Here is a 14492-nt window from a genome sequence, read left to right on the forward strand (position 1 = left end):
AGTTCCAAATGAGATCGGGGCATGCTTGACTTTGGCCCTAAGTATTACCCTTACTTACTGTATTAGTCATCTAATAGAGCGTTTAACCCTCCAGGCTCAAGGTCAGAGATGGGAAATCTGGGACGCCTACCTATGTGAGGCGAGCACCTCTTTTCTCTCTCTTCTATTTCCCATCATTTTGGAGCCAGAAGAGCAGGCTCCTGCCTGTGCAACAGCCTCCTTTTCTCTGACTTCAATGTCATAGCTACTTTCCCTACACATTGAGAATTTGTTCTAGTAAGTGGGAACTAATAGGATTTGGAAAAATCACTCTCATATAAAACCTGGCTTTCAAGTCTATTGCTTTGCTCCAAAATGCCATGGCGCGTGTCAGAAGCTGAAGAACACCTCATCATTTCTTTTTCCAATCCCTCAGTAACAAATGCTGGTCTGCTTCCAGGAAATGGGTACCTTGGATGGACAAGAGGAAAATCACCTACAAAGAAAGACAAAAAAAAAAAAAAGCACATTTATATTTTTCTAAACATTATCCTTGTTACAAGGATACAAGTGTTACTCAATCAACTGGGTTTTCAGTGAGTTGTTTTTAGAAGAATTAGCATGAAGCAAGTTGACCTAAGGCCCTTCTAATTGTCCTCCCTGCCTTTAATCTGGCATCTCTTTGCTCTGTGTGTTGTAACTTTTAGTGTCTCGCTTTTAAAACGATGAGTGGAGGAACTTCTCTGGTGGTCCAGCAGTTAGAACTCCGCATTCCCAATGCAGGAGACCCAGGTTCTATCCCTGGTCGGGGAACTATATCCCACGTGTCGCAACTAAGAGCCTGCATGCCACAACGAAGATCCCGCATGCTGCAACTAAGACCTGGTACAGCCAAATAAATAAATATTTTAAAAACGAAAAGAGATGAGTGGTTAATCAAAAATCACTAGACATTTGAGAAACACCTCTAACATAAAGATTGGTATATAAAACAAACAAGCCAACATGGAGGAGGGAGAGGAAACAAAAAATATAGGAACCATAGTAATTAATATTCTCAGAGAATTGTGAAAAAATAAAGGACCTTTGAGACAAGAGTGAAAGGCTCTAAAAGCAGAGCATTCCGAGAACAGGAAAGAGGTCTTGGAAATTAAAACTAAGGAAGCAAAATGAAAAATTCAATAGACAGTGAGGAGGGTAAATTGAGAAAATAGCTCAGAAATTAGAAGAGCAAAAGAAGAATAACAATCAGAAAACCCACTAAAATGGAAAATAGGAGAGAAAAGGAAAAAAATCTGAAGATAAGTAAGAAATAATAAGTATTCCATAAAAGAAAATAATGAAAAGCAGAGGGAGAAAATTGTCGATGAAATAACAGAGAACATTTTCAGAACTAAATGGCATGAGTTTCTAGGACAAAACCTCTCCCCCACATCATATTCCAATATACTGGAATAAAATAACCAATCCTGAATTGCATCATTATGAAATTTCAGAATCTTATGGACAAAAAAGAATATATAGGGCTTCCCTGGTGACGCAGTGGTTGGGAGTCCGCCTGCTGATGCAGGGGACACGGGTTCGTGCCCCGGTCTGGGGAGATCCCACATGCCGCGGAGCGGCTGGGCCCGTGAGCCATGGCCGCTGAGCCTGCGCGTCCAGAGCCTGTGCTCCGCAACGGGAGAGGCCGCAGCAGTGAGAGGCCCGCGTACCGCAAAAAAAAAAAAAAAAAAAAATATATATATATATATCCTAAGCCTTCTAAAGAGAACTATAGGTCACTTATAAATACAGCCTGACATAATCCATTCTCAGGCCCTAGGCTCATTAGATATTTCCTAATTTAACCCTCCTACACCTTCTAAGAGTGGAGCTGAAGTTCCCCTATTTGTAACCCTTCTGCATAGTCCCTGAATGCCCCCTACTGTGGACTGAATTGTGCCCTCACACACCATCCTGCCCCAAGTTCGTATATTGAAGTCCTAACTCCCTATGTGACTATTTGGATATAGGGCCTTTGAGGTCATAAACGTGGAGCCCTTATCAAATATAATTGGTGGCCTTAAAAGAAGAGAGCCCCAAGATGATTACAAATACCAAGAACTCCTTGTTTCAGCAGCTGAATTTGGGATAGCTCCTGGAGGACCCCCTCTTCCTACTTTTCCAAAGATTTGCAGGGCTACCGTTAATGCTTTTACTTGTTGGATGCACTCTCATTGGCACTATTTGTCATGACCGTGACTGAAATCTCACCAAGTCCCTTCTAGGAGGTGTGCTTTAGCCACTTATTTAAACTACCTCTGCCTTCCCCAACTAGGGTTGCAAGATTTATTTTAGTACAAGTGTGTCCCATGTAAACACTGCATGGGATGTACTCCTGCTAAATGTTTTAAGTGTTAAACACTAAAAATTAAAGACTAGTCTTTTTTAACCTAAAATTCAGATCTAACTTGGTGTCCTGTACCTTTACTTGCCACATCTGACAACCATACTCTTACTTTGCTTAACTGAGAGAAGTTGAGAGGGTGAGCTGACTATTCCTTCTAAAAGTGGGAACAAGGGTTTTTATTAGAACAGCTCCAACCTAAACCTGATCAGTGTGAGTTTTGTGTACATTTCCATAATCAAATGTTTTTCCAGCCAAGGCTTTCTGCACCCATGTTTATAATTTCAGCACAGAAGCAAATTTCGTAGGTCCCAGTCTTCTTGTAAGTATTTAAGGAACCAACTAGCTTTGCCCTTGAGCTCTCTACTGGCCCAATAGCATGGGCTGTCTACCAAAAAACTAGCATGTCCAAGGACACTTAGAAGACTGCCCAGTCAAGGAGGTGTTGGAGCTTTGAGAGTGCTCAGACTTCAATGCCCTCCACGCAAGCAAGCAATAACTTGGCTGACCATGGGTCAAAAGCTACCTCACTGGGTGCTGGGTTTCTTGTATTGCATTTCTTGAGAGTAGTCTTAACTATTGACAAATTTCCCTCGGTAATAGGGAAAATCATTTCCTCAAAGAGTGCACCTTAGTGACAAGACTTAACTCTTCAAGATTTCTGAACCTGAGCACGGTTCCCAACTGGGTTGATCAGCTGTGATCAGGTCTTCTTCAAGAAGGAAAAAAGCCATGGCTTTTTCTTTTCTTTTTAATTTAATTTATTTTATTTTATTTATTTATTTATTTATTTATTTATTTTTGGGCTGCATTGGGTCTTTGTTGCTGTACACGGGCTTTTCTCTGATTGTGGTAAGAGAGGGCTACTCTTTGTTGCGGTGCAAGGGCTTCTCGTTGTGGTGGCTTCTCGTTGTGGAGCGCAGTCTCTAGGCGCATGGGCTCAGTAGTTGTGACACGTGGGCTCAGTAGTTGTGGCTCATGGGCTCTAGAGTGCAGGCTACGTAGTTGTGGCACATGGGCTTAGGTGCTCCGTGGCATGTGGGATCTTCCCAGACCAGGGCTTGAACCTGTGTCCCCTGCATTGGGAGGTGGATTCCCAACCACTGCGCCACCAGGGAAGCCCCAAGCCATGGCTTTTTAAAGTGGCTTTGCCACAGAGGAATATCTGTAGATCACCTTCCAGGATAAAGCCTCTCCCTCTAGTTCTGTTACGTGGGAAATCACCTTCGAGGGAGTACTCTGCCAATATAAGCTATCCCAGAGGTTATGACAGAAAAACTCTCAGAGCAAATTAAATGCTCGAATCAGTAGTTCATTATTAAATGCCAAATGCATAATGGCATTCCCACCTGATTCTGTATGCAACCATCTTGTCCTTCATGCCTTCATTCTCATACAAAGTGCTCAGGTCTTTCTCCCTCTGTTCAGGGGACCTATGGGGTCCCAACTGGCTGAATGTTGGCTTGTTCACCAGTGTGGAATCAGAGGACCAGCTGGTGCCAAGTCCACCCAACTCCATTTCTTGGTTCTGCCACAGAAAGTTTCTCCCCTTCCTCTACTTTAGGAACTTCCTGTTTCTCCCGTCCAGCTTTCTCCGTCAGGGTGAGGTGCTATGTGGCTTACTAGCCTCCGTCCTTTCCTCTAAGCCCACTCAGTTACTGGAAGAGGAAAAGACGGCTTTGCAACTATACGTGTGAACATTTTTACCCAATACGTGGGCCTGTGTTTTCTTGGAATGTTGACTTCTGATTTGATAAGTCGTGGGAGAGAAGAACCTGCCGTCCCAGTGCCAATGAGAGGGAAGGGAGGGAGACTACACAGAAATAACCGTACTAATAGCTTGAGATATAACCCTCTCAGAGAGTTACATATTTGTCACAGATTTTGAGAAGGAAGCAGTGATAAGTATATAGAAACTTAAATAAAGTTAAAAATGAAGCAGTTATCAACTCCAGAGAAAAAAAGTTGTACAAATGTAGGGCTTCCCTGGTGGTGCAGTGGTTGGGAATCCACCTGCCAATGCAGGGGACACAGGTTTGACCCCTGGTCTGGGAAGATCCCACATGCCACAGAGCAACTAAGCCTGTGCGCCACAACTACTGAGCCTGCGCTCTAGAGCCTGTGCGCCACAACTACTGAGCTCACGTGCCACAACTACTGAAGCCCGCGCGCCTAGAGCCCGTGCTCCGCAACAGGAGAAGCCACCGCAATGAGAAGCCTGTGCACCGAAACGAAGAGTAGCCCCCGCTCGCTGCAGCTAGAGAAAACCCGCGCGCAGCTACCCAATACAGCCAAAAATAAATTAAATAAATAAAAAAAATAATAAGTTGTACAAATGTAATCATAGTATACACGTGGCTCAGCTATAAATTATATTTATATAATTATCCTGTCAATACTGCATAACCAATAAAACAAAAATGGTAATATAATTATAGTGAGAGGAAAGGAGGTGTGTGTGTGTGTGTGTGTGTGTGTCTATGAGTGAGAGTGGGATGGAAGAGACCTAAATTATCAACTTACATAACAGGCAGTCAATAGATAATACCTGTAACTGAAAAATCAAGAAGTTGTATAAGAAAGTTACATAGAAACATTGATCTCGAGGAGACAGCAGTGCGTGGTGGCTTGAAGTGATATTTTAGTTCCCTGCCCAGGAATTAAACCTGGGTAGCCTGGATGAAAACCAGGAATCCTAGCCACTAGACCAACAAGGGTTATAGGGTAGAAGCAGTTTCCCTGGCTCTTGACCTTGTTTGAAAGCAAGAATGTTTCAAGGAGGCAAAAACTGTAAAAACAGGTACAAAATTTATTATTAGAGACACAGCACAACACATGGAAGAGCACACAGACAAACAGTTTAGTTAAGACAGAAGCAAGGCAGAGATACACACCCAGAGAGATGTGGGCATTGTGGGCAACGTCTCTAACAAGGGGGAGCTCCTTAAAGAGGCGGTTAAATTATTTATATAGGGCAGTTCTTCTGAGCCTTTGTTTACCTTTGGCTAATTATCTTGTTGTTGTTGCTTTTTCCCACACCTGACCTGCCCTAGGACCCTCCCAACATGAATGGGCAACTTTTTTCCAAGATGGATTCCAGCCCAGAGGCCTATGGGAGGCTTGGCATCATCTATTATGGGGTGGCACCCTATACTTTTTGACCCCCAAGGAGGCTTTCTGCACATATGTAGTTGGGCAGGTCTCCTTGACCGCAAGAATGAGAAACATGTGCTCTCTTTATCTTTTATCTGGGCAGGACTCAGCTCAGATAAAGTGTCCACTGGAGACAAAGTCCAGCTGTTTACCCTGTTCCTGTTGTTTCCATCTGAAAGTGTACACGGGAAGCTGGCTCTAAATGTCTAACCTGGAGCCCATCTATCTCCTCCCTCAACATGAGAATAAATGTTATAAGAAACAGCTAAAAGAATTGTCCTGGGAAGCAGGAATTTAAGGAAAAATAATACTGCTATTTTCACTATATAGCTTAAAGTATTTTCTAGTTTTAAAATTATGTGCCCATACTATAGTGATAAAATACATTTTAAAATAAAACAGCAAAGGTTTGATTTGGGTTTTGGCTTTTTTCCAGAGGTTAGAGATTTTCAGGCGTAGTCTGATCTGGGGCCCATCTCCATTTTTCTTCTACTCAAAGTGACAACCATGTAAAGTATACAAGGCAAGAGCCTGAAAATATTTAGAACTGCCTATCCCACATGAACAAAAGCCTTGGGTGTGGCTTGCAGAGTTGTTTCAGAGAGCTCTGAAACAGGAAGTTATTTCATTTTGTCTCCAGCTACCGAAGTCAGATGTGAGTCTATTTCTTAGAAGTGAGCGAGTGCCGGAGCTGGGTGAGTACTGTGGTTGTCTTTGGTGTAAGGGGGTGTGGATTTAGAATGTGAAAAGAAATGCAGAAATAAGACTGCAGGAAGAAAGACTGGAGTAATTTTACGGCCTAAGGACCAAACTGGCTCAGGAGAAATCTGTTTACATTAAGGTGATATATACTGAATCAAGCCCTGATTTATACATTTGGTAAATTCTCTTTCCATAACCATTATATGATGCCTCTCTCTGCCAGGGCTACACGTCCTCTAGACTCCTCTGTGGACTGGCTCTGTTCCTCTTTCTTCGAACAATCTTCTTTCATTTCCACACCTTCTTGGACATGCCTCCATGGACACCCGCCAGCTTCCCTCCACGTCAGAGCTGTTCCATTTAAAGACTCACTACTAACTGGAAATGGCTTTCCTTGCTTGGTTGACATTTCCAAGAGAAATCTGACAGGACCCACTCATCTTTTTTTTTTTTTTTTTTTTTTTTCTGATCTCCCTGTGCTATGCAGCTGCTTCCCACTAGCTATCTACCTTACGCTTGGTAGTGTATGTATGTCCATGCTTTGGACAAAGCGAGAGCTTTGTCACAGCTTATCCTTCCCCCTCCCCATATCCTCAAGTCCATTCTCTAGTAGGTCTGTGTCTTTATTCCTGTCTTACCCCTGGTTCTTCATGACATTTTTTTTTCTTAAATTCCATATATATGTGTAAGCATATGGTATTTGTCTCTTTCTTTCTGACTTATTTCACTCTGTATGACAGACTCTAGGTCTATCCACCTCATTACAAATAGCTCAATTTCGTTTCTTTTTATGGCTAAGTAATATTCCATTGTATATGTGTGCCACATCTTCTTTATCCATTCATCTGATGATGGGCACTTAGGTTGTTTCCATGTCCTGGCTATTGTAAATAGAGCTGCAATGAACATTGTGGTACATGACTCTTTTTGAATTATGGTTTTCTCAGGGTATATGCCCAGTAGTGGGATTGCTGGGTCATATTGTAGTTCTATTTGTAGTTTTTTAAGGAACCTCCATACTGTTCTTCATGGTGGCTGTATCAATTTACATTCCCACCAACAGTGCAAGAGTGTTCCCTTTTCCCCACACCCTCTCCAGCATTTATTGTTTCCAGATTTTTTTTTTTTTTTTTTTTTTTTTTTTTGCGGTACGCGGGCCTCTCACTGTTGTGACGTCTCCCGTTGCGGAGCACAGGCTCCGGACGCGCTGGTTCAGCAGCCATGGCTCATGGGCCCAGCCGCTCCACGGCATGTGGGATCTTCCCGGACCAGGGCACGAACCCGTGTCCCCTGCATCGGCAGGCGGACTCTCAACCACTGCGCCACCAGGGAAGCCCTGTTTCCAGATTTTTTGATGATGGCCATTCTGACTGGTGTGAGATAATATCTCATTGTAGTTTTGATTTGCATTTCTCTAATGATTAGTGATGTTGAGCATTCTTTCATGTATTTGTTGGCAGTCTGTATATCTTCTTTGGAGAAATGTCTATTTAGGTCTTCTGCCCATTTTTGGATTGGGTTATTTGTTTTTTTGTTATTAAGCTGCATGAGCTACTTATAAATTTTGGAGATTAGTCCTTTGTCAGTTGCTTCATTTGCAAATATTTTCTCGCATTCTGAGGGTTGTATTTTGGTCTTGTTTATGGTTTCCTTTGCTGTGCAAAAGCTTTGAAGTTTCATTAGGTCCCATTTTTTTAATTTTTATTTCGATTTCTCTAGGAGGTGGGTCAAAAAGGACCTTGCTGTGATTTATGTCATAGAGTGTTCTGCCTATGTTTTCCTCTAAGAGTTTGATAGTGTCTGGCCTTACATTTAGGTCTTTAATCCATTTTGAGCTTATTTTTGTGTATGGTGTTAGGGAGTGATCTAATCTCATACTTTTACATGTACCTGTCCAGTTTTCCCAGCACCACTTATTGAAGAGGCTGTCCTTTCTCCACTGTACATTTCTGCCTCCTTTATCAAACATAAGGTGACCATATGTGTGTGGGTTTATCTCTGGGCTTTCTATCCTGTTCCATTGATCTATATTTCTGTTTTTGTGCCAGTACCAGACTGTCTTGATTACTGTAGCTTTGTAGTATAGTCTGAAGTCAGGGAGCCTGATTCCTCCAGCTCCATTTTTCGTTCTCAAGATTGCTTTGGCTATTTGGGGTCTTTTGTGTTTCCATACAAACTGTGACATTTTTTGTTCTAGTTCTGTGAAAAATGCCAGTGGTAGTTTGATAGGGATTGCATTGAATCTGTAGATTGCTTTGGGTAGTAGAGTCATTTTCACAATGTTGATGCTTCCAATCCAAGAACATGGTATATCTCTCCATCTATTTGTATCATCTTTAATTTCTTTCATCAGTGTCTTATAATTTTCTGCATACAGGTCTTTTGTCTCCTTAGGTAGGTTTATTCCTAGATATTTTATTCTTTTTGTTGCAATGGTAAATGAGAGTGTTTTCTTGATTTCACTTTCAGATTTTTCATCATTAGTGTATAGTAATGCCTGAGGTTTCTGTGCATTAATTTTGTATCCTGCTACTTTACCAAATTCATTGATTAGCTCTAGTAGCTTTCTGGTAGCATCTTTAGGATTCTCTATGTATAGTATCATGTCATCTGCAAACAGTGACAGCTTTACTTCTTCTTTTCTGATTTGGATTCCTTTTATTTCCTTTTCTTCTCTGATTGCTGTGGCTAAAACTTCCAAAACTATGTTGAATAAGAGTGGTGAGAGTGGGCAACCTTGTCTTGTTCCTGATCTTAGTGGAAATGCTTTCAGTTTTTCACCATTGAGGACGATGTTGGCTGTGGGTTTGTCATATATGGCCTTTATTATGTTGAGGAAAGTTCCCTCTATGCCTACTTTCTGCAGGGTTTTTATCATAAATTGATGTTGAATTTTTTCAAAAGCTTTCTCTGCATCTATTGAGATGATCATATGGCTTTTCTCCTTCAATTTGTTAATATGGTGTATCACGTTGATTGATTTGCGTATATTGAAGAATCCTTGCATTCCTGGAATAAACCCCACTTGATCATGGTGTATGATCCGTTTAATGTGCTATTGGATTCTGTTTGCTAGTATTTTGCTGAGGATTTTTGCATCTATGTTCATCAGTGATATTGGCCTGTGGTTTTCTTTCTTTGTGACATCCTTGTCTGGGTTTGGTATCAGGGTGATGGTGGCCTCGTAGAATGAGTTTGGGAGTGTTCCTCCCTCTGCTACATTTTGGAAGAGTTTGAGAAGGATAGGTGTTAGCTCTTCTCGAAATGTTTGATAGAATTCGCCTGTGAAGACATCTGGTCCTGGGCTTTTGTTTGTTGGAAGATTTTTAATCACAGTTTCAATTTCAGTGCTTGTGATTGGTGTGTTCATATTTTCTATTTCTTCCTGATTCAGTCTTGGCAGGTTGTGCATTTCTAAGAATTTGTCCATTTCTTCCAGGTTGCCCATTTTATTGGCATAGAGTTGCTTGTAGTAATCTCTCATGATCTTTTGTATTTCTGCAGTGTCAGTTGTTACCTCTCCTTTTTCATTTCTAATTCTATTGATTTCAGTCTTCTCCCTTTTTTTCTTGATGAGTCTGGCTAACGGTTTATCAATTGTGTTTATCTTCTTAAAGAACAAGCTTTTAGTTTTATTGATCTTTGCTATCATTTCCTTCATTTCTTTTTCATTTATTTCTGATCTAATTTTTATGATTTCTTTCCTTCTGCTAACTTTGGGGTTTTTTTGTTCTTCTTTCTCTAATTGCTTTAGGTGCAAGGTTAGGTTGTTTATTCGAGATGTTTCCTGTTTCTTAAAGTAGGATTGTATTGCTATAAACTTCCCTCTTAGAACTGCTTTTGCTGTATCCCATAGATTTTGGGTCGTCGTGTCTCCATTGTCATTTGTTTCTAGGTATTTTTTTATTTCCTCTTTGATTTCTTCAGTGATCACTTCGTTATTAAGTAGTGTATTGTTTAACCTCCATGTGTTTGTATTTTTTACAGATCTTTTCCTGTAATTGATAACTAGTCTCATAGCATTGTGGTTGGAAAAGATACTTGATACAATTTCAATTTTCTTAAATTTACCAAGGCTTGATTTGTGACCCAAGATATGATCTATCCTGGAGAATGTTCCATGAGCACTTGAGAAAAATGTGTATTCTGTTGGTTTTGGATGGAATGTCCTATAAATATCAATGAAGTCCATCTTGTTTAATGTATCATTTAAAGCTTGTGTTTCCTTATTTATTTTCATTTTGGATGATCTGTCCACTGGTGAAAGTGGGGTGTTAAAGTCCCCTACTATGAATGTGTTACTGTCGATTTCCCCTTTTATGGCTGTTAGCATTTGCCTTATGTATTGAAGTGCTCCTATGTTGGGTGCATAAATATTTACAATTGTTATATCTTCTTCTTGGATCGATCCCTTGATCATTATGTAGTGTCCTTCTTTGTCTCTTATAATAGTCTTTATTTTAAAGTCTGTTTTGTCTGATATGAGAATTGATACTCCAGCTTTCTTTTGGTTTCCATTTGCATGAAATGTCTTTTTCCATCCCCTTACTTTCAGTCTGTATGTGTCTCTAGGTCTGAAGTGGGTCTCTTGTAGACAGCAAATATATGGGTCTTGTTTTTGTATCCATTCAGCCAGTCTGTGTCTTTTGGTGGGAGCATTTAATCCATTTACATTTAAGGTAATTATTGACATGTATGTTCCTATTCCCATTTTCTTAATTGTTTTGGGTTCGTTATTGTAGGTCTTTTCCTTCTCTTGTGTTTCTTGCCTAGAGAAGTTCCTTTAGCAGTTGTTGTAGAGCTGGCTTGGTGGTGCTGAACTCTCTCAGCTTTTTCTTGTCTGTAAAGGTTTTAATTTCTCCATCAAATCTGAATGAGATCCTTGCTGGGTAGAGTAATCTTGGTTGCAGGTTTTTCTCCTTCCTCACTTTAAATATGTCCTGCCAGTCCCTTCTGGCTTGCAGAGTTTCTGCTGAAAGATCAGCTGTTAACCTTATGGGGATTCCCTTGTGTGTTATTTGTTGTTTTTCCCTTGCTGCTTTTAATATGTTTTCTTTGTATTTAATTTTTGACAGTTTGATTAATATGTGTCTTGGCGTATTTCTCCTTCGATTTATCCTGTATGGGACTCTCTGTGCTTCCTGGACTTGATTAACTATTTCCTTTCCCATAATAGGGAAGTTTTCAACTCTAATCTCTTCAAATGTTTTCTCAGTTCCTTTCTTTTTCTCTTCTTCTTCTGGAACCCCTATAATTCGAATGTTGGTGCGTTTAATGTTGTCCCAGAGGTCTCTGAGACTGTCCTCAGTTCTTTTCATTCTTTTTTATTCTGCTCTGCAGTAGTTATTTCCACTATTTTATCTTCCAGGTCACTTATCCGTTCTTCTGCCTCAGTTATTCTGCTATTGATCCCATCTAGAGTATTTTTCATTTCATTTATTGTGTTGTTCATCATTGTTTGTTTCATCTTTAGTTCTTCTAGGTCCCTGTTAAATGTGTCTTGCATTTTGTCTATTGTATTTCCAAGATTTTGGATCATCTTTACTGTCATTATTCTGAATTCTTTTTCAGGTGGACTGCCTATTTCCTCTTCATTTGTTAGGTCTGGTGGGTTTTTATCTTGCTCCTTCATCTGCTGTGTGTTTTTCTGTCTTCTCATTTTGCTTATCTTACTGTGTTTGGGATCCCCTTTTTGCAGGCTGCAGGTTCGTAGTTCCCGTTGTTTTTGGTGTCTGTCTCCAGTGGCTGAGGTTGGTTCAGTGGGTTGTGTAGACTTCCTGGTGGAGGGGACTAGTGCCTGTGTTCTGGTGGGTGAGGCTGGATCTTGTCTTTCTGGTGGGCAGGTCCACGTCTGGTGGTGTGCTTTGGGGTGTCTGTGGACTTATTATGATTTTAGGCAGCCTCTCTGCTAATGGGTGGGGTTGTGTTCCTGTCTTGCTAGTTGTTTGGCATAGGATGTCCAGCACTGTAGCTTGCTGGTTGTTGAGTGAAGCTGGGTGCTGGTGTTGAGATGGAAATCTCTGGGAGATTTTCGCCGTTTGATATTATGTGGAGCTGGGAGGTCTCTTGTGGACCAGTGTCCTGAAGTTGGCTCTCCCACCTCAGAGGCACAGCAATGACTCCTGGCTGCAGCACCAAGAGCCTTTCATCCACACAGAAAAAGAGGAAATGGGGAAAAAATAATAAATCTTGCTCTCAAAGTCCACCTCCTCAATTTGGGATGATTCATTGTCTATTCAGGTATTCCACAGATGCAGGTACATCAAGTTGATTGGGGAGCTTTAATCCGCTGCTCCTGAGGCTGCTGGGAGAGATTTCCCTTTCTCTTCTTTGTTCGCACAGCTGCCGGGGCTCAGCTTTGGGTTTGGCCCCGCCTCTGCGTGTAGGTCGCCGGAGGGCGTTTGTTTTTTGCTCAGACAGGACGGGGTTAAAGGAGCCGCTGATTCGGGGGCTCTGGCTCACTCAGGCCGGGAAGAGGGAGGGGCTCGGAGTGCGGGGCGGGCCTGCGGCGGCAGAGGCCGGCGTGACGTTGCACCAGCCTGAGGCGCGCCGTGCGTTCTCCCGGGGAAGTTGTCCCTGGGTCCCGGGACCCTGGCAGTGGCGGGCTGCACAGGCTCCCGGGAGGGGAGGTGAGGAGAGTGACTTGTGCTCGCACACAGGCTTCTTGGTGGCGGCAGCAGCAGCCTTAGCGTCTCATGCCCGTCTCTGGGGTCCGCGCTTTTAGCCGCGGCTCGCGCCCGTCTCTGGAGCTCCTTAAAGCAGCGTTCTTAATCCGCTCCAGGTACGTGGGGGGTTTCTTGCCTTTGGGGAGGTCTGAGGTCTTCTGCCAGCGTTCAGTAGGTGTTCTGTAGGAGTTGTTCCATGTGTAGATGTATTTCTGGTGTATCTGTGGGGAGGAAGGTGATCTTCGCGTCTTACTCTTCCGCCATCTTCCGGAAGCCCCACCCACTCATCTTTTTGAGGGAAGCCATAAAAGCTATGGATCAGCTATGGGGTTTGGGGAGGGGATGCTGGCAAATGGTAGAATGTGGTGAAGACAAGGGCTGCGTGCTGGCCGAGCAGAGGCTGAACTTGCAGGGGACAGCACTCCGAAATCCTACCAAGAATCACCCCTTGGTCTCTGTGGGCAGTTTGCTTTTTCAAGGATCCTGTGGGCAGAGATTCTCTCTAGATATTTCCTCACAGGAGGAGATGAAGAGAAACTGGGTGGTGGAGCTTGAAGCTTTTTTTTTTTTTGCGGTACGCGGGTCTCTCACTGCTGTGGCCTCTCCTGTTGCGGAGCACAGGCTCCGGACGCACAGGCTCAGCGGCCATGGCTCACGGGCCCCGGACCGGGGCGCGAACCTGTGTCCCCTGCATCGGCAGGCGGACTCGCAACCACTGCGCCACCAGGGAAGCCCAGAACTTGAAGCTTTTTAAGTAGAAAAAGAGGAAATTGTTTGCTTTTCTTTGGTAAAAATATATTTAATTTCTTTACGCATATATACTCAGATAATACATAGTACTCCCTCAGTGTATCAAGTGAGCAGATATATGCCTCCCCCCCGTTTTCACTTGGTTACTCCTTCTTTTCTTCCTCTTCCCCGCCCACCCCGCATTAACTTTCCCTCCATCCTCAGCCCCCCAAGGGAGCTCATGTAAGTGCCATGTTTTTCTTCTCATATGGTTAGTTTTCTTCTCAATGGTTAGTTTGATGTGTCGACCTGGGTAGGTTATAGTACCCAGTAATTTAATCAAACACTAGTCTAGGTGTTGCTGTGAAGGTGTTTTGTAGATGTTGACATCTACAATCAGTTGACTTTAGGTAAAGGAGATTACCCTCAATAATGTGGGTGTGCCTCATCCAATCTTGAAGACCTTAAGAGCAAAAACTGAGGTCGCCTGAGGACAGAAACATCAAAATTCTGCCTGGGTTACCAGACTGGCACCCTGCCCTAAAGGTTTCAGACTTGTCAGCCCCACAGTCGCATGAGCCAATACGTTAAAATAAAAATCCGAAGAACCCTGGTTTATATAATACTTACTCATTTAATCATATAAATATTAACATACTGATAGAGACATACAGGTTTTTGCTATTTTTCGATTTGCAAAAATGAGATCATATTGTAAATGTGTTTCTTCATCTTGCTTTTTCTCATCAACATTTAAAAGGATGCCTAACACTCCTTGTTCCTTAGTGCACATGAGTGCATATGAAACATGGAATGGTTCATTAAATCATTCTCCTACTAACTGAAAATCACTCTGTTTTCTTTTTTTTCCCACTATG

General features: G+C 42.3%; 1 protein-coding gene across 4 annotated transcripts in view; it reads left to right on the top strand.

The window, feature by feature from the left end:
• Window positions 1-6104: 6104 nt before the first annotated feature.
• Window positions 6105-14492, top strand: part of LOC149748130 (N-acetyllactosaminide beta-1,6-N-acetylglucosaminyl-transferase-like) — a 65218-nt gene continuing 56830 nt past the window's right edge. Inside the window, exon 1 of one of the 4 annotated variants that reach the window (XM_089918299.1) lies at window positions 6105-6213. The gene's annotated coding sequence lies outside the window, so the exon portion shown is untranslated. The remainder of the gene's footprint in view (window positions 6214-14492) is intronic. The other 3 variants (XM_089918302.1, XM_089918301.1, XM_089918298.1) reach the window with 3 other exon arrangements.

This window comes from Delphinapterus leucas, chromosome 10 (genome assembly GCF_059928025.1).
Source record: "Delphinapterus leucas isolate spDelLeu-1000000601 "Yukka" chromosome 10, BTC_Dleu_Yukka2, whole genome shotgun sequence".
NCBI lineage: Eukaryota > Metazoa > Chordata > Mammalia > Artiodactyla > Monodontidae > Delphinapterus > Delphinapterus leucas.